We start from the raw sequence: 19552 nt of genomic DNA, 5'->3' as shown, positions 1-19552 counted from the left end.
AAAGAGCTGTTAAAACCTCTCCCCTTTTCTGCACCTGCTTGTGTTTGTTTTTCTAAACCATTCTTCAACCCTGTTTGTATTTATCTTCGGTCTTATTCTCATAATTCAACCCTTCTCTCCATCCCCATGGCTGTTTTTCATTCACGCCTTGTGAATCCCTTCCCCTCCCCTCCCCCCTCTCCCCTCCCCTCCCCCCTCCCCTCCCCTCCCCTCCCCCCCTCCCCTCCCCTCCCCTTCCCTTCCCTTCCCTTCTGTCTCTGTTGCCCAGGCTGGAGGGCAGTGGCACAGTCATAGCTCCCTACAACAACCAACTGCCGAGCTCAAGCGATCCTGGTGCCTCAGCCTCTAGAGTAGCTGTGAGTACAGGCGTAAGACACCACGCCAGCTAAAGACCCTTATGAAAAAATGCTAAGTGCATCGCTGTCAGGTTTTCTTCTGATTGTGGCTTTGCTCCATCAAATCTTACCTTTAATATTCCGATTGAGCAAACAACAATGATGAAGCGTTTTAGGCAGGAAAAGGCTGAATTTCAATGGCTTTGTGTCGTATCTGGGAGAAATTAAAAGAAACGAAAATCAGAACTTGATTCTTGCCAAGCATAATAGACGGAGACCCTAAGAACTCAACGTCTTGAGGCCACAATGGAAACTTCTTGTGGTTATTATCTGACACTTTTCTAATCTTTCGTTTTTCGTTTCAAGTCCTACACAGTATTCTAAAGAATCTGTATCCCCCATTAGTACCAAGTATCTCCTGCTCAGAACAGCTCTCCACACTCCATAATACTGACCACTACTACTGGCATGCTCACGGAGTCTCAGGAAATGAAAGTTACCTCCTGAAAATTATTACAAAGAGGCCTTATAGTAAGGGGGTGTAGCTCAGTGGTAGAGCGCATGCTTTGCATGTATGAGGCCTCGGGTTCGATCCCCGACACCTCCAAGTGATGGTTTTGCTCTGGCAGCTTTCAAGCAACAGACTTCTGCCTCCTCACGTTTTTCTATCCAATTTCTGCACATATGGACAGTAAAAGTGTAGCCCAATGCGCAGCCTTGAACTCTCCACTGGTTAAGCTGTGAACCTCGACATCACCAAAGGCGATTGCGACAGCAGAAAGAAGACAAACAAGAAATGACGGGGAAAGAAGAACGGGATCGCAACACGGTCTCTTGAACCCAAACAAAAGCGTGCACATTCACAAGCGGCTCGCGTTCGCTCCCATTTTGTACTATGATTAATGAGACGCGAAGACAAAGGAGAAGAAGGGAGAAAAGCGCCCTGAAGGCATCTATTTTTTTTTTTAAGTTATTTTTGTTTTCTGGGCCAAAGAACAGAGCAAAAGCCTCTGTCCACTGATTTCTCCACCAGTCTCTCCCTGTCTACCTGCGCAGAGAACACAGCTACCAGTGTGATCCAGTACTGAGACAAGGACTGCTGTGGCTCTCCAGTCGCTTGAGATGGGAGTGGTAGGGCGCTGGACAACCACACGAAGACTGTCGGGGAATTAGAGGCCTTCAACGTGCGAGAAGCAGAAACCAAAACAGATCAACATTCCCTACTGATACTCCATAAGACTGATTTGTATTCCTGTATTTCCTCAGTCACTCCATTTTCCTCTTTACAATAAAATATTGCCTGGGAACTTCTGGTAACAGCAAACGGAGGCCCCATATGAAAAACTAGGAAAAGGTTTTCTGTCACAATGGAAAATATATGCAGACTAAAAGGTAAGTAGATCGCAGGTGTGTTGGGCACTTCCTGCCTTGGGAAAAACCAAACAAACATTTCATGTTCTTTCTCGATCCATCTGATTACATCTGCTTTTTTTGGAGAGGGAACTCCCAAGAAATCCTATGCACTCATGATACCTTTTATGGTTTCCAACGGTGTATGGTTTCAAAACTGCTGTTCTCTCTGTACATATTTCCTGCTGAATTAAAGTGTCTTTGAGAGGCAAGAGAGTATGATGTTTGTTCCTAGTCCACCAGCCTATCAGGCTGGCATGATAGATACACTCTATGAGGCTGACATGACCTTACTTGATTCTTTTGTCCAGTGAGAATATCTATAACCAGCATCCAGGAGGGATACTGTCTGGTGAAACCTGCTTAGCTGAGGACTGGCTGTGTGTGTGCCTCCAGACCAATCATATGTTTGTTTTGAGACACATTTTTTAGAGGAAGGTAATACACACATGCCATGTATTTTCTTTTTGTTTCATACTTTTTCTTCTTTAATTTCCTGGTATCCATTGGTTCCCTCCAGGCAAACGGTGGCATGTTAGCCACAGTGGACACTGCACAGGAGAGCAAGGGGTGGAGGATTAGGGTGCTGCAAGCAGAATAATAAATTTCAGGCCCAACCTTAGGTCTATTGAATCAGAACTGCTGAGTATGGACGGGGCTCAGCCTCCTGTGTTTGAATAAGCCTTCAAGTGACTCTGATGCTAAAGTTTGTGAAGCACTGCTCTAGAAGTTTCAGGAGGTCCCAGGGTCAGGCACCTGCTGAGGAGGAAGAGTTGGTCCTGGGGTTCCCTGCCTATTCTCAATCAAAAACACAAACCTAGGAAAGCCAGTGAGGTTTGTATTTGTCTTATGTCAGGGATGGGGTTGAATTTAACATTTCTTTGACCCTTTGAATATTTTAGGTAACTTTTCAGGTCACACACAACAGACTGATTTTCCTGTGGAAGAACTCACAGGAATTCTCTTGAACCAGGAGACTCTTTTGAGCTGAAATACCTGGGAGCTCTCTCAAGCTATTTGGGCCTTGCAATTTGCACTTGATCTTAGCCAAAAGGCCGAGAAGCGATGGGCCTTGCAATTTGAAACCCAGGCTTGGACGATTCTAAGCCCTGTGGCAGAGAGTAATCATTTTCTCTCCACCCTCAGGGTGGGGACTCACCCTCAGGGTTGGGAGTGACTGCTGTCTCTCCAGCCCCCACAAATTCTCCCAATGTTCTGGTTGTTCAAATCCAGCATATGCATGAAATGTAGTAAAAGTATCTTTGCAGCAGTAAGTAGAGAGTTCCTTGTTGTGAGCAGACCATTCCTCTTCCTCCTTGGAAAAAAATTGTGTATCCACTTTCTACATTTTCACGTTTGTTTCTTCCTCTACACACTCCTCAGCTGCTGCTTTATTTCCACTTGTCTCATGTAAGGATCTTCTTTTATGTGGTAACCTTGGCTTCCACAAGTTGGATGCAGGCAATATAGGAGCCCACTGCAAAAGTGTAGATGATATTGTCCAGAAAGAAACCCGAATTTCAGAGGCTTGCTGATGTGGAAGAAAACCAACATATTAGACTCATAGAGCTTCGCTCTGCTAGGTAGGTTGAAATCTGGACACCCTGAATTACATAAAAACAAGGTAGTACTCCTTCTGAAAACCCTCTTAAGTTTAAAATATACTGGGACTGCCTTACCTTTCTTGTTTTTCATGCCTTGTATTCCAAGCTTGACAAGCTAAAACAAAAACAATAGCAAAGAACACTCTTCCTATCTATAACAAAGGTGCTTCAGCAAGAGGGTCTCTCTTCCCGGTTCAACACTCTCTCCCTCGCGAACAGTAGGGATTGGAAATAGGCGGCTTCTCTGTCGTTTCCTTGGAAGCCACTAATACCACCCGCCTGTACCAAAACTCAAGGGTACCCGTGCTCCCCAGTGCCCCAGCCAGTAAAGGAGCTGCGAAGCCTTCTCAACGCCGCGACTGCCTTGAGCAAAACGAGAGAGATCTTGCGGGGAAAGTGTTTTCAGCTCACTTCTCCCACAGGGAATGAGCCCTCTCGCTTATCGCGGACAGCGAGGAAACGCAGCGGAGATGGGCTTCCGGGCTGCGCTCCGCCTTCCGGCCCACCCACATCCTCTGGCAGCCTCGGGCGCTCGCCCACTTCGCTTCTCCTCCGCCTTTGCCGCCGCCGCCGCAGGTGCGCACCCCACCGCGTCCCTGCTTCCTTCTCGAACTCTTTTCACAGGCGGTCCCCGTTCTCCTCTCCATCCGTCGTTTCTTGAGTGTCAGAACTGGAGCCATAGCGTCCCCAAGATCAAATCCATGCTGGGTTTCGCGACCACAGTGCTGGCCCAGGCGCTGGCAGGGTAAGGACGGGCAGCGACCCACGCTCCTGGGTCTTCATTTCTAAGAGCTGGGAATTCCACTTTCTCACCTCCTCACCTGCACCTAAATCCCCCTAGGCGGTACTGACCCTTCTGTTTTAGTATCCATCTACGTTACTCTTGATAGAAGAGTACAGCCCTTGAAGGAAGAGGGAAAAGAAATTTGAGAAGGGAGAATTTAAAAAAAGCTTTTTAGTTTGAAATTATTTCAAACCTACAGAAAAGTTGCAAAAATAAACAAAGAACTGCCATACACAAGTTACTCAGATTTAGCAATTCCCGATATTTTGCCACAATGTTTCTCCTCTCTCTTTACGACTAAACACACACACACAAACTATTATTTTTCTCATGGACTTTATTATTTATTTATTTATTGAGACAGGTCTTGCCCTGTCGTCCAGGCTGGAGTGCAGTGGTGCGATCTCGGCTCACTGCAACCTCCGCCTCCCAAGTTCAAGCGATTCTCCTACCTCTGCTTCCCAAGTAGCTGGGATTAGAGGCATGCGCCACCACGCCAGGCCAGTTTTTGTATTTTTAATGGAGACGGGGCTTCACCATGTTGGCCAGGCGAGTCTGGAACTCATAACCTCTGGTGATCCGCCTGCCTCGGTCTCCCAAAGTGCTGGGTTTACAGGCGTGAGCTACCCTGGAGCTTCTGTGTTCTTTTAAATCATCCCCATCATTTCTGGCACAGCAAGATATTTTAGGTTCATCTTGTAGTTTCCCAGGCACAGTCCTGGAGTCAGTGTAGTTGACACTAGTAGCTACTTTCTATTAGTATCTCTGGTTCCTTTTAGTAGAGAATGGTATTTGAAAATCAAAATATAGAGTCATCTTGCTCATTGTTTCCAAGGTATTTCTTCCAGGCCCAGTTAGCAGACAGATCTGTAGGGAAAATGTACTATTTTTATTTTTTGAGACAGAGTCTTACTCAGTCGCCCAGGCTGGAGTGCGGTGGCGCGAACTTGACTCGCTGCAACGTCCGCCTCCCGAATTCAAGCGATTATCCTGCCTCTGCCTCCCGAATAGCTGGGACTACAGGCGCGGCCACCACACCAGGCAAATTTTTGTATTTTTAGTAGAAACGGCGTTTTGCCATGTTGGCCAGGCTGTTCTCGATTTCTGACCTGAAGTGATCCACACATCTCAGCCTCCCAAAGTGACGAGATCACAAGCGTGAGCCACCGCGCCCGGCCTATACAATTACATATGTATAATTTCATACTGATGCCTCCAATTCCCATCAACACCAACAGGATTATTCTTTACCTTCTTTCTCTTACAGTGACAGCCTGTTTCCAACAACACACGCGCTCACACACACTCATTTTCCCAATCCTAAAATTCACACAAAATCTCAGAATTCCTGCGGCCTTAGCTCTAAAAAAAATAACCCTCATACATAGAGTTTAAGATTTGTTTCCTCTTCTTTTTGTACTTACAATTAGAACAACAAACTTTGTCAAGCATTTTCTTAAATCAGTTATTTCAATGGGGTTATGTTATTCTTTCACAATGCAGTTTTAATTTGCCTCTATTTGTATTGAATTTTAGGGTATTTTCACACACACTTGAGTCAGTTTTATTTTTTGACTATGTGAGACTAACATGCTTCCAAGAGTCAAAAGAATACAGAACATTATAATCAGAAAATTTGCAAGAGAATGTTGTATGCCAGGACACACTCAAATGATTGAATGCAAGTATGCTCCAGGAAATCTAACGCGATGGGGAGCCCACCTTGGGGTGAGTTGATCTTGGACTGACCACAAATCAGGAACAGTGCCTGTATTTGTACTATTAAGCTACCTTTCTTTTGGTGTAGCGGGGCCTAAGAGAGGAAACACTTCCTGTAGGAAATTGAGAGTGGAATTGAAAACATATTGTCATGACACAGAGCCCAGACTCAGACAATAATAGTCATCAAAATATTCTCTGAAAAGGAAATTTTCCAGAGGGGGCATAGCTCAGCGGTAGAGCGCGTGCTTAGCATGCACGAGGTCCTAGGTTCAATCCCCAGTACCTCCAGGTTTTGTTTTCTTCCCCGGGTACTAGTAAGAAGCGGTCCATGATATTCCCCAACTTTAAATTTTTCTGTCTGTCGAAGTGAATTGTGTTGGCCTCTGCATTTCTCTCTCATACACAGAGGTGACTCGTGTTTATTCCTTTGAATCTATTTGCTGCTTGGGATTATCCACTTATATTTTCTAAGCAGTCCACCAATCACTAACATGAACCACGCACGAGGGAAGCAAGTAGTATTCCTGGCCATGCAACCGATTTCTAGTTGTAAATGAAATAATCAGAAACCGTAGAACTGTGTGGCCCAAGTCTGATTTCAGATCGGAAGCTAAAAAGGCTCACGTCCTTTTCTGTTTCTTCTTCTAACTCCCTCTAACCAGGTTGAGAAGCCCTACAAGCTTTCACTAAAAGATCACACTGCCGGTGGTTGACGATTTAATGGGCTGGTGGTCACTTTTTCCATTAGAGACCCACATAGTTTGAAACTTAAACTATTTAGCTACAAACACATGGCAAATGATGAAAAGATAGCAGTCAACTCAGCTGAAATTTGGTGGAAGTAAAAAGCACTTCTCTGCAAATACTCTGAACTCCAGGAACCAAGATCAGTATAGGAGAAAGCTCATTTTGTTGCTTTTCATAAATAAAAGTAATGAACGTTTATTCTCCCAAGCCCAACGGATCCTTTTCTACCTCGTTGTACTTACTCTCCAGAAATAACCCCCTTCTAAGCTGGGGAACAACCCATACCTCCAGATTAGAGCTCTTTGTAGAGTTTCTGATTCTGGTATTACAGTACTAAGCAGAAATCCACAGGGAAATACTCTGCAAGCTTGTTAATACTAACTTGTTAAAAGAAAATCTGCTTTTATTTTCAGCTTTATTTCATGCCAACAAAGCAAAAAAAAAAAAAAAAAAAAGTTACTAAACACCCAGAAGGCAGAAAAGTGACCTCTCTCCATCTGCAGGAGCCAAGCAAGCGTGTGGGCTTCCGTATGCATCCTTTCTTGTACTCATTTTCTAAATGCTGTAACAGTCCACCATCTACCAGGTGGTCACAAGTCATCGCTAAACTCAATCTGAGGTCAGCCCACTCCACTTGTGAGTGGTTCACTTATATTGCCTCTGCACCTGTAACAAGACTAAGAAGACGGTGGCTGCACACGTAGTTAACACCGATTGTACCGCGACTTCGCCTTTCTGCAGCCGCTGTGCCGCTCTGCAGAGTCCTGAGCCAAGAGCTGGACGTTAGGAGTAAAGGAGCTCGTTGCAAACGCCAGGAAGAGTTTCTTTAGGGTGAAGTTGGCTTTCGATTGGCTTTATTCTAGGAGATATATGTGGAGCAAAGAAACGGAACTTTTTCTCATCTTTTGCATTTTAAGCAAAAACCGATAAAATTAGATATTTCCACCGTCATGCTCAGTCTCTTAGCTGCCGGCAGATCCCGCTTCTAACTCTCAACACAGGCACTTAGGAAGTCGGGAAATCCCTGAAGCTCCCTCAGAAGCTACGGTATCAGCAGTTCCTGAGGCGCAAACCAAAACCCAACATCACTCCAAAGAGTTCAGGCCGTCTGTCGAGCGACGGAAATAGCAGAGAGGCGCTCTTGAAGCCGTGACAGCCTGGGCGAAACGAACCAGGTCTCCTTCCTGGTCCAGCCTACCTCCCTAGGGACACCTCTCTTCCCTCACGGCCAGAGGAAGCGACGGAGATACGTGGCGCTTAGATTCATTCTACGATCGCGTCCATCCAAGTCCGAATCATCTTAAGGTTGCTTTTCCCTGCCCTCTATCTCTCTCCCATTTGTGTTTTTCTTCCTCCACTTCACGGCACCCCTCCTTTTCCCTCTCTCCGCCAGCTGGCGCTCAGCTCCTCTCCACCTTCCCTCCCGTTTACTTCTGAATGAACTTTTCACAATAGTGCAGCGCAGTCCTAGAACCATTTACACACATTTTAAGTACTGTGTTGAGATTTATATGTAGCTGCTGTTTTAATTTCCGCATCACGTTCCATTTTTTTCCTCTCTGTATGTTCAACTTTAAACATTTCTGCAGCATAGGCTGAGGCTGCGCCCAGCTGGGGAGAGACGTGAGGCGGCGGGGATAAACCCAGAGGAATGTTGTTTCCTGTCTGAGAAGGCTCGGACCTTGCAAGCGGGAGGAAAAAACAAAGACTGTAAGAGAACATAATTTTATAAGTTTTATTTATTAATTTTTTAGGAAATCATCTAATCATCCAGAAACAATTTTTTTGGGGGGGAACGAAGTTTCGCTCTTGTTGCCCAGGCTGGAGCGCAGTGGCGCGATCTCGGCTCACTGCAACCTCTGCCTCCCGGGTTCAAGCGATTCTCCTGCCTCAGCCTCCTGAGTAGCTGGGATTATAGGCGCCCGCCACCATGCCCGGCTAATTTATGTACATTTAGTAGAGACGGGGTTTCACCATGTTGACCATGGCTGGTCTTGAACTTCTGACCTCAGGTGATCCACCCACCTCGGCCTCCCAAAGTGCTGGGATTACAGGCGTGAGCCACCACTCCTGGCTTCAAGAACAATTTCTTACTGACCCTTCCATCAAATTTTGGCTAAAACTGAAAGGCTTGACTCTTTCAGAATAGGAGACTCAGTTTGAAAACTGTCCAGACATAGAGAGGGTTTTATTGAAATTCGGTTTGCAAGTAGTTATTGGCCATAGCAATTCTCTCATTCCAGAGAGAATTGTTTCTGAAATTCTGTAAACATCTTAAACTGTTTTTAAGTTATTTAGCAAGAGGAGTCCAATGTCTTGACACTTTTGAATTGATATAAAACTTCTAGGCTGAGGTGGAAGAACTGATTGAGCCACGAGGTGAAAGTTGCAGTGAGAGGAGATTGCCACTGCACTCCAGTCTGGCAGAGTGGGACACTGTCAAAATAAAAATAAATAAATAAATAAATACAATCTCATGATTACAGATGTGTATGTAAAAAGCAATTTATTTATTTTATTTTTATTTTATTTTATTTTATTTTTTTTTGTGAGATGGAGTCTTGCTCTGTCACCCAGGCTGGAGTGTAGTGGTGTGATTTCGGCTCACTGCAACCTCCGCCTCCTGGGTTCAAGCGATTCTGTAGCTGCGACTACAGGGGCGCGCCTCGACGCGGGGCTAATTTTTGTGTTTTCAGTAGAGACAACATGGGGTTTCACTATGTTGGATAGGCTGGTCTCGAACTCCTGACCTCAGGCGATCTGCTCGCCTTGGCCTCCCAAAGTGCTGGGATTACAGTCGTGAGCCCCTGCACCTAGCTGGAAAAAAAACACAATACTTATGCATCAATGTGCAGACCACAATTCTCTGAAACCTAAGGAATAGGCCGGGAACGGTGGCTCACGCCTGTAATCCTAGCACTTTGGGAGGCCGAGGAGAGACCAGACTGACCAACATGGTGAAACTTCGTCTCTACTAATAATACAAAAAAAATTAGCTGGGCGTGGTGGCGCGCGCCTGTAATCCCACCTACTGGAAGAGACTGAGTCAGGAGAATCGCTTGAACCTGGAAGAAGGAGGTTGCAGGAAGTCCAGATCGCGCCACTGCACTCCAGCCTGGGAGACAGAGCGAGATTCCGTCTCAAAACAAAGAAAGAAAGAAACAAACAAACATATTATACTTTCCATTTTCACTCCCTGGGTCTCCGCACCATCGAAGGTGGATGTGTGAGCACAAGACTGGTAAAAGGAACAAAATAGAAAAAAAGAACTACCTCACTCAGGATGTCCTTTTTTGGAAGCTATAAGCCCACTACCATGTTAAAGTGTCCACTAATCTTCTGTTCCTTTATGGCATGCCCTTGAAGAACTAGCCAGAAAAAGAAAATCCTAAAAAAGAGAAAAGGAAAGGCCTAGATAATTTCATTTTGAATTCCTTAGTTTTCTGAGCAGTGTTTTATACGGTGACCAAGCATGGGAGTATCTTCCTGATTTGACCTATTCCTCGCCTTTTCTTTCCCATCTTTTGCTGGGGAAAATTGGATCCTATTTCACACATAAATTGCAGCAGAACTTATATTTTTTGGGTGGAAGGGAGGTGAGTGAATGACAGGTGATGTTGAAGACAACAGAATTAGGCATTGGAAGATACACTAATCCTACAAATGTCAGTTTCCGTATTTTGGAGAAATGACACAAGGTGTAGGATCACAGTGGCCGAAATAGCTCAGTTGGGAGAGCGTTAGACTGAAGATCTAAAGGTCCCTGGTTCAATCCCGGGTTTCGGCAGATGCATTTTGGTTTTAGCATAATTGTCACTCCTTTAACACAGCACTTGCGCACCAATCTTTTTTTTTTTTTTTTTTTTTTTTTTTTGCTGTTTTCTGAAAATTCCATAAAGGTAATGTATACACACACACACACACACACACATATCTATCTATATATACACACACACACACACACACACACACATATATATTTGTAACACTCTCTCCACTGAAGACTTCCATGAAGTATTAACTGACAGGATGTAAATTATTTAAAGTCTTAAACCTAGCAAGTTATTACTTTTAAAACCTAAGAAATTACTTTTAAAACCTAAGCTATATGCTGTGGCACTTACAATTCATTTCTGATTTGATGTTATTTATGTGTGTTGGGCGGGGGTGTTTTAAATCACAAGAAATGTGAAGAAACCTGTAGAAGAAGAACTATTATACTGTATGAGTGTATATATGTGGTAGTGGTATATTCAAGAAACATTTTGCAATTAGAAAAACCCAGGTTTGTACCTTGAGTCAACTCCATAGCTCTGCAGTTAAACTGCTGGAAAAATAACTTTTGCTTTGTTTTGTTTTTCTGAGGCAGGGTCTCACTCTGTCACCCAAGCTGGAGTGCAGTGGTATGATCACAGCTCACTGCAGCCTCAGCCTCCCTGGACTCAAGCGATCCTCCTATGTCAGCCTCCTGAGTAGCTGAGACTACAGAAATGCAACAACAAGCCTGGCTTTTTGTTTGTTTGTTTGTTTTTGAATTGTTTTGGTAAAGACTGGGTTTCACCATGTTGCCCTGGCTCTTCTGGAAATCCTGGCTCACCTCTGCCTCCCAACGTGCTGGGATTACAGGCTGGAGCCACCACACCAGGCCTAATTACAGGAATATTCTAAGTTTTCTTACTGACAGGAAGCCTGGCACCCTTGTCCAGAATTTCCAAATCTTAACTAATTTCTATGTTGGTATCCAGGAAAGAACAAAAATAAGTACTTGTATATGAATTATTCTGTCAGACATTCATGAGGGGCCTTAGAATACTGAAAATGAAAGCAAATGGGCAGCAAAGTCATCAAGACTCAGGTGCATGTGCCTCATTTTCCATTTTCCACTTCAACTTCTCTGTTGAAATACTGTGTTGGGGGTAATGGGTCTTTTGTTTTTTCCTCCTTTTTTCTTTCAAATTGCTGTTTCATTTTGAGAGTTATTTTCCCCTAACTCCTGCGTACTGTGTGAGGAGACTAAACAATCTACAGTACTTCAACATCAGAACTGCAGCAAGTTGAAAAAGGAAAATTAGTACCAAATGAGAAGAAACCTCAGGGTGAGGACACTGACTGTACAGAAACTGGGAATCAGATACTTTATCCTTTAGGTCACTGAGGCTTTCTCAACTCAGAAGCTTGTGTTTCATTTCATTAAGAAATATTTGATTAGACAAATGGTAGCACTGAATGTTTTCTTGCCTAACACAGTAATGATTCCTTTACATTCTGTTGAAAGGGAAGGTCTAGGGTAATTCCAAGCATGATTTGTCTTCTATTCAATAGCTTAAAAATGCAGCTAATAATAATTATGTTAAATAGGATGTTGTAAAGATCTAAGGAGATTATGCATAGAAATGCATTCTGTCGAGAACACTCAAGGCATGAAACTTAATTACTGGGAGACCATGCTCCATGTTCTCTGGCTCTGGGAATCTCCCAGAACAGCATTTAAAGAGATAATATCATCTCTAGACAATGCTGTCCAATTAAAAGATAATACAAGTCTTCTACTTTATCTTCTGGAATAAAAATAGTTTAAAAAAATACAAATCATAAATGCGAGTCACTTTTGTAGTTTTAAATTTTCTAGTAGTCACATTAAAAAAACAGGCAATATTTATTCTATATCTTTTTTTTTTTTTTTTTTTTGAGATGGAGTTTCGCTCTTGTTGCCCAGGCTGGAGTGCAATGGTGCGATTTCGGCTCACCGCAACCTCTGCCTCCAGGGTTCAAGCGATTCTCCTGCCGCCTCATCTTCCCGAGTAGCTGGGATTACAGGCATGCGCCACCACCCCGGCTAACTTTTTTTTTTTTTTTTTTTTTTTTTTTTTTGAGACGGAGTCTCCCTCTGTCGCCCAGGCTGGAGTGCAGTGGCGCGCACTGCAACCTCCGCCTCCCGGGTTCACGCCATTCTCCTGCCTCAGCCTCCCGAGTAGCTGGGACTAAAGGCGCCTGCCACCACGCCCGGCTAATTTTTTGTATTTTTTAGTAGAAACGGGGTTTCACCGTGTTAGCCAGGATGGTCTCGATCTCCTGACCTCGTGATCCGCCCGCCTCGGCCTCCCAAAGCGCTGGGATTACAGGCGTGAGCCCCCGCGCCCGGCCCCAATTTTGTATTTTTAGTAGATACGAGGTTTCTCCATGTTGGTCAGCTGGTCTTGAACTCCCGATCTCAGGTGATCCACCCGCCTCGGTCTCCCAAAGTGCTGGTATTACAGGCGTGAGCCACCGCGCCCGGCCTCTATATTATTTTAAAAATAATTTCAACTTTTAAGTTAGATTCAGGGGGTACATGTGCAGGATTGTTACATGGGTATATTGCATGATGCTGGGGTTGGGGTGGGATTAATCCTATCACCCGGTTAGTGAGCATAGTATCCAATAGTTAGCTTTTCAAGCCTTTCCCCTTTCCAGCTACTCCCTAGTAGTCCCCGATGTTTACTGTTTCCGTCTTTTATGTCCAGTTTTAATAATATATGTAAATCGCCTTGTATAACAACATTAAGTAATCCACCTTAAAATTATAAGTGAGTTATTTTATATTAAAAAATGATATTGCATCTTTGAAATCTGGTATATATTTTATACTTACAACACATCTTACCTTGGACTGGGCAATTTCAAGCATTCAATAGCCAATGTGGCTAATGGTAACCATATTGGACAGTGCAGATTTAAACAGATACTTTATATATTTTTAGGTTTTCAAAACTGAGTATGTATGACGTGAGGGTGTTCTGTCTTCAAAATTAAATGTTTAATTCCTCAGAAGAATGCTGTGATAAATAAGCTCATCCTACAGATTATACGCAAAAAACAAAGTGTTTCAATCATGTTGTTGGTAGATAGTCTGAAGATAGATATGGATATTTAATTATTTTAAATTCCCCCCTTTCATGTGGCAAAGAAAAAAGCATACCTTCTTATTATGAATTCCCAAGAATCTGATAGACAGCCAGGTTTCTCTGGCTGTGACATGACATAAGGATGAAGGAGTGTTTCTGCAGACTGTCCTAATATTGCTTTTAAGGCATCAAAGAGTCAAGATAATCCTCCCAAGCATTTACATGCACACACACACAAACACAGACAGGCAGACACACACACACACATGAATACACATGAATTGTGTGTGTAACGCTTCTCTAGTCTCTCATTCAGTGAAACCTATTACTCAGTGTTTCCTATTTTTATTCTAGAAATCCCGTCAGCCAACTGAAAAGCCAAGTCTGCCATACAACTTGCAATCTGCCAATTTTAAAATGGATCAATTTTATTTTATTAACATTGGCAAAGGCTCATATATGGGCAAACCAGAATAAGAAAGAGTTAATAGTCACTAGAAATTTGATTCCGAGAAATGGGTTTTCTTCTCATCTTCTTGTATAGTTCAAAGAATCCAGTCTCACCATGATAAGTCCCAAGATTCGAGAACTAGTTAGGAGAAAACTTGTTTGTTGCCTACAAATATCACGAATAGGTCTGTATTTCCCTTATCTCAAAGTACACTTTTTAGTCTTTATCCACCTCCATGTAATGTGTCTACTACTACTACTGCTTACAAATCCCAGGCTGGAGACGGAGTTAATTGCCTGAGTTCTCTGTGTAATATCCTCACAGGCGTGCCCCACAGATATTTTAAATTTAGCATGAGCCAGACTAACTCATCTTCTCCATCTTTCAATCTTTCTCCCATACCTAAAAGAGTTGTTAAAACCTCTCCTTTTCTGTGCCTGCTTGTCTTTGGCAATAGCATGCTTGTTTTTCTGAACTACTCTTCAATCCTGTTTCTATTTATCTTTCGTCTTACTCTCATAATTCAACCCTCATCTCCACCCCCAAAGCTAGTTTTCATTTATGTCTTATGAATTCCCTCCCATTCCTTCTCTCTCTCTCTCTCCTTTCCTTCCTTCCTTCCCTTCCTCTCTCTTTCTCCTTCCTTCCTTCCTTCCCCCCTTCCTTCCCTCTTTCCCTCCCTCCCTCCCTCCCTCCCACTTTCTCTTGCTTGCTTGCTTGCTTTTCTCACTCCATTGTCCGGGCTCGAGGGTAGTGTCGCAATCATAGCTCCCTACAACCGGCAACTCCCGAGTTCAAGCGATCCTCGTGCCTCAGCCTCTGGAGTAGCTGTGAGTACAGAAGTAAGACACGCTAAGGACCCCTATGAAAAAATGTTGAGTGCACCGCTCTCAGGTTTTCTTCTGATTATGGCTTTCCTCTATCAAATCTTACCTTTGATATTTCGATTGAGCAAACAACAATGATGAAGCGTTTTAGGCAGGAAAAGGCTGAATTTCAATGGCTTTGTGTTATATCTGGAAGAAATCAAAAGAAACGAAAATCAGAACTTGATTCTTGCCAAGCATAATAGAAGGAGACCCTAAGAACTCAACGTCTTGAGGCCACAAAGGAAACTTCTTGTGGTTATTATCCGACACTTTTCTAATCTTTCGTTTTTCGTTTCAAGTCCTACACAGTATTCTAAAGAATCTGTATCCTCCATTAGTACCAAGTATCTCCTGCCCAGAGTAGCTCTCCACGCTCCATAGTACTGACCACTACTACCAGGATGCTCACGGAGTCTCAGGAAATGAAAGTTATCTCCTGAAAATTATTACAAAGCAGCCTTATAGTAAGGGGGTGTAGCTCAGTGGTAGAGCGCATGCTTTGCATGTATGAGGCCTCGGGTTCGATCCCCGACACCTCCAAGTGATGGTTTCCCTCTGGTAGTTTTCAAGCGACAGACTTCTGCCTCGTCATATTTTTCTATCCCATTTCTGCACATATAGTAAGTAAAAATGTACTCCAATGCATTGCCTTGAACTATCTCCAACCTCTATGCTGTGAGCCTCAACATCACATAAGGCGATTGCGACAGCAGAAGGAAGACAAAAAAGTAACGAGGGGAAAGAACACGATCGCAACAGTGGTCTCTTGAACCCAAACAAAAGCGTGCACATTCACAGGCGGCTTGCGTTCGCTCCCATTTTGTTTTGTTTTTGTTTGTTTTGTTTTTTGAGACGGAGTTTTGCTCTCGTTGCCCAGGCTAGAGTGCAGTCGCACCACCTCGGCTCACTGCACCTCCGCCTTCCGGTTTCAAGCGATTCTCCTGCCTCAGCCTCCCAAGTAGCTGGGATTACAGGCGCCCGCCACCACGCCCTGCTAATTTTTTTGTATTTTTAGTAGAGACGGGGTTTCACCATGTTGGTCAGGCTGGTCTTGAACTGCCGATCTCGTGATCCACCCGCCTCGGCCTCCCAAATTGCTGAGATTACAGGCGTGAGCCACCGCGCCCGGCCTTCCATTTTTGTACTATGATTAAAGAGACGCAAAGACGAAGAAGAGAGAAAAATGCCAGTGAGCATCTTTTTTTTTTTTTTTTTAAGTTATTTTTGTTTTCTGGGCCAAAGAACAGAGCGAAAGCATCTGTCCACTCATTTCTCCACCAGTCTCTCCCTGTCGACCTGCATAGGGACACAAGTGCGATCCAATACTGAGACAAGGACTGCTGTGGCTCTCTAGCCGCTTGAGATGGGAGTGGCAGGACGCTGGACCGCCAAACGAAGACTGTCCGGGAATTAGAGGCCTTCAACATGCAAGAAGCAGAAACTAATATGGATCAACATTCCCTAGTGATATTCCATAAGACTGATTCATATTCATATTCCTGTATTTCCTCAGTCACTGTAATATTGCCTGGGAACTTCTGGTAACAGCAAACGGAGGCCCATAAGAAAGAAACAGGGAAAGGTTTTCTGTCACAATAGAAAATACATGCAGAGTAAAAGGTAAGTAGATCGCAATTGTATTGGGCACTTCCTGCCTTGGAAAAAACCAAACAAACATTTCATCTTCTTTCTCGATCCATCTGATTACAACTGCTTTTTTTGAAAAGGGACCTCCCAAGTAATTCTATGCACTCACGGTGCCTGTTAAAGGTTTCCAATGGTATACAGTTTCAAAACTGCTGTTCTCTCTGTACATATTTATTTATTGTTGAATTAAATTGTCTTTGAGAGGCAAGAAACTACAATGTTTGTTCCCAGTCCACCAGCCTAACACTCTATCAGGCTGGCATGTCTTTACTTCTTGATTCTTTTGTCCAGTGAAAGTATCTATAACTAGCATCCAGGAGGGATACTGTCTAGTGAAACCTGCTTCCCTGAGGACTGGCTGTGTGTGTGCCCCCAGGCCAATCACATGTTTGTTTTGAGATACATTTTTTGGAGGAAGGTAATACACACATGCCATGTATTTTCTTTTTGCTTCATACTTTTTCTTTTTTAATTTCCTGGCATCCATTGGTTCTCTCCAGGCAAACAGTGGCATGTCAGCCACAGCGGACATTGCACAGGAGAGCAAGGGGTGGGGAATTGGGGTGCTGCAAGCAGAATGCTAAATTCCAGGCCCAACCTCAGATCTATTGAATCAGAACTGCTGAGCATGGGGCTCAGCCTCTTGTGTTTGAATAAGCCCTCAAGTGACTCTGATGCTAAAGTTTGAGCAGCACTGTTCTAGAGGTTTAAGAAGGAGTTCCCAGAATCAGGCAGCTGCTGAGGGGGAAGATTTGTTCCTGGGGTTCCTTGCCTATTCTCAATCAAAAACTTAAATCACGTAGGAAAGCCAGTGAGGTTTGTAGTTGCATTATGTCAGGGGTGGGGTTGGATTTACCATCTCTTTTTTGTTTGTTTTTGTTTTGTTTTGTTTTGTTTTTGTGAGAGGGAGTCTTAGCTCTGTCACCCAGGCTGGAGTGCAGTGGTGCAATCTTGGCTCACTGCAACCTCCGCCTCCTGAGTTCAAGCGATTCTCCTGCCTCAGTCTCCTGAGTAGCTGGGATCACAGGCGCCTGCCACCATGCCCAGCTAATTTTTGTATTTTTAGTAGAGACGGGGTTTTGACATATTGGTCAGGCTGGTCTCAAACTCCTGAGCTCAAGTGATCTGCCCACCTCAGCCTCCCAAACTGCTGGGATTACAGGCATGAGCCATCGCTCCTGGAAAGGAGACCCTTCTTAACAAAATGCTAAATGAATTTCTCTGTGTCTCTCCCAATGTCAGTTTTTGCCAACAAATCTTGTCAAATCTTGTTGAGCAAACAGAACCACAAAGTATTTAGCCAGAGAAAAGCTTACTTTTAATGTCCTTGCCTCCTAGGGTAAGATATTTCTGAAGGAAGTCAGAAAAGCCCCAAATCAAGACTCAATTCTTATTACTCAAAAGAGAAGACTGAAGCTTTAACAATTAATCTGCTTAGAACTGCAACGTAAACTGCATGCAGCTATAATCTGATTTTTATTTCCACTACTTTTCTTCCATCACAAGCCCTACGCAGAAAAAAATGGTAAGTCCATCTTTTAGAGTTAACACTAATAACAAATCATGAAGGATTCAGAGCTTCAGAAAATCAAAGTGCTCTCAGTGAAGAGTTAGGGGTGTAGCTTAGTGGTGACCAAGTGCTGGCCAAGGTGAAACCATTTCTTATTTTCTGCTTTGTTTTAATCAAACTTTAGTCAGGCCCCTAAATTTCTTTCCTTCTTCTACTGTTCTTGCTGCAGGCTCCTGACTTCTGCTTGCCCAAGCCTCGGTAAGCACTAAAAAGCAGACCCTGCCCCTTATCTGCTTATTCTCCTTGGCTGACTACAAGAGAGACACTTGGTGTCAGACCCTGCTAGTCCTATCCCCCTTGCTTGCCCTATTTCCTTGAAAAGTTTTGCTAAAGTTTTGCCTAGCCCTTCCTACCTATAAAAGAAAAGCATAGGCCGGCGTGGTGGGATGACCCCTGTAATCCCAGCACTTTAGGAGGCCGAGGCAGGTGGATCATGAGGTCAGGAGTTCGAGACCAGCCTGACCAACATGGTGAAACCCTGTCTCTACTAAATACACAAAAATTAGCCAGGTGTGGTGTCACGCCTGTAATCCCAGCTACTCAGGAGGCTGAGGCAGGAGAATTGCTTGAACCCAGGAGGCGGAGGATGCAGTGAGCCAAGATTGTGCCATTGCACTCCAGTCTGGGCGACAGAGCAAGACTCCATCTCAAAAAAAGAAAAGAAAAAAAAAAGAAAAGTGTTTTCTGTTTGATTTTGGGGTGCTTAGATTGCTGAGTGCTCTCCCATTGCAATAGTCTTTCTTTTGAATATTGTCTCTTCTTATTTTAGCTTGAATTTGTCTTTAAATGACAGTGATAGAGGAGCTTATGTTTTGCATTTTTGAGGCCCTGGGTTCAACTCTGTGTACTTTTATTTTTTACTTTTCTCTGACTCACTCCTCAAACCCACTCCTCAAAGAACTCTGATTCAACTCTTCCAATTTTCTTTCTTTGATTTCTTCTCTCTTCTCCCTTCTCTTTCTTTCTTCCTCTCTCTCTCTTTTTTCTTTCTTTTTCTCTCATTTCTTGATTGAATAAAAAGTGAAAACAGGCCGGGCACAGTGGCGCATGCCTGTAATCCCAGCACTTTGGGAGGCAGAGGTGGGTGTATCAACTGAGGTCAGGAGTTCGAGACTAGCCTGACCAACAAGGTAAAACCCTGACTCTACTAAATACAAATAATTAGCTGGGCGTGGTGTCACATGCATGTAATCCCAGCTACTTGGGAGGCTGAGGCAGGAGAATCGCTTAAACCCAGTAGGCGGAGGTTGCAGTGAGCCGAGATTGCGCCATTGCGTTCCAGCCTGGCAACAAGAGGGAAGAAACTCCGTCTCCAAACAAACAAACAAAAGTAAAGACATGACCCAATTAGTTGCCTTTAATACTCTCCTATTTGCATTTCCTATTTCCAGTCTCAGCATCACCCAAAGCAAATGACACAGCAGGAGAGAGAAGGAGGAAGAGAAGAACCAGCTTAACAAGATCTCTGGATCATGTTTCCATGTCAACTGTAAAATTCTTTGCCTTGACCTAGATCCAAAAGATTTTCT

The 19552-nt window shown here is 43.8% G+C and overlaps 4 non-coding genes across 4 annotated transcripts; all 4 read left to right on the top strand.

The window, feature by feature from the left end:
• The first annotated feature begins 870 nt into the window (after positions 1-870).
• On the top strand, positions 871-942 carry TRNAA-UGC (transfer RNA alanine (anticodon UGC)). The gene has a single exon. It is a non-coding gene; the product is annotated as a tRNA-Ala (tRNA).
• A 5129-nt stretch (positions 943-6071) lies between these two features.
• On the top strand, positions 6072-6143 carry TRNAA-AGC (transfer RNA alanine (anticodon AGC)). Its single transcript has one exon. It is a non-coding gene; the product is annotated as a tRNA-Ala (tRNA).
• A 4173-nt stretch (positions 6144-10316) lies between these two features.
• TRNAF-GAA (transfer RNA phenylalanine (anticodon GAA)) lies at positions 10317-10389 on the top strand. The gene has a single exon. It is a non-coding gene; the product is annotated as a tRNA-Phe (tRNA).
• A 4885-nt stretch (positions 10390-15274) lies between these two features.
• On the top strand, positions 15275-15346 carry TRNAA-UGC (transfer RNA alanine (anticodon UGC)). Its single transcript has one exon. It is a non-coding gene; the product is annotated as a tRNA-Ala (tRNA).
• Positions 15347-19552: the final 4206 nt, after the last annotated feature.

The sequence above is a fragment of the Pongo abelii genome, chromosome 5 (genome assembly GCF_028885655.2).
Source record: "Pongo abelii isolate AG06213 chromosome 5, NHGRI_mPonAbe1-v2.0_pri, whole genome shotgun sequence".
In the NCBI taxonomy this organism is placed as follows: Eukaryota; Metazoa; Chordata; class Mammalia; order Primates; family Hominidae; genus Pongo; species Pongo abelii.
Note: the sequence above shows the minus strand (reverse complement) of the source record. Positions and strands in the feature narration are given on the sequence as shown.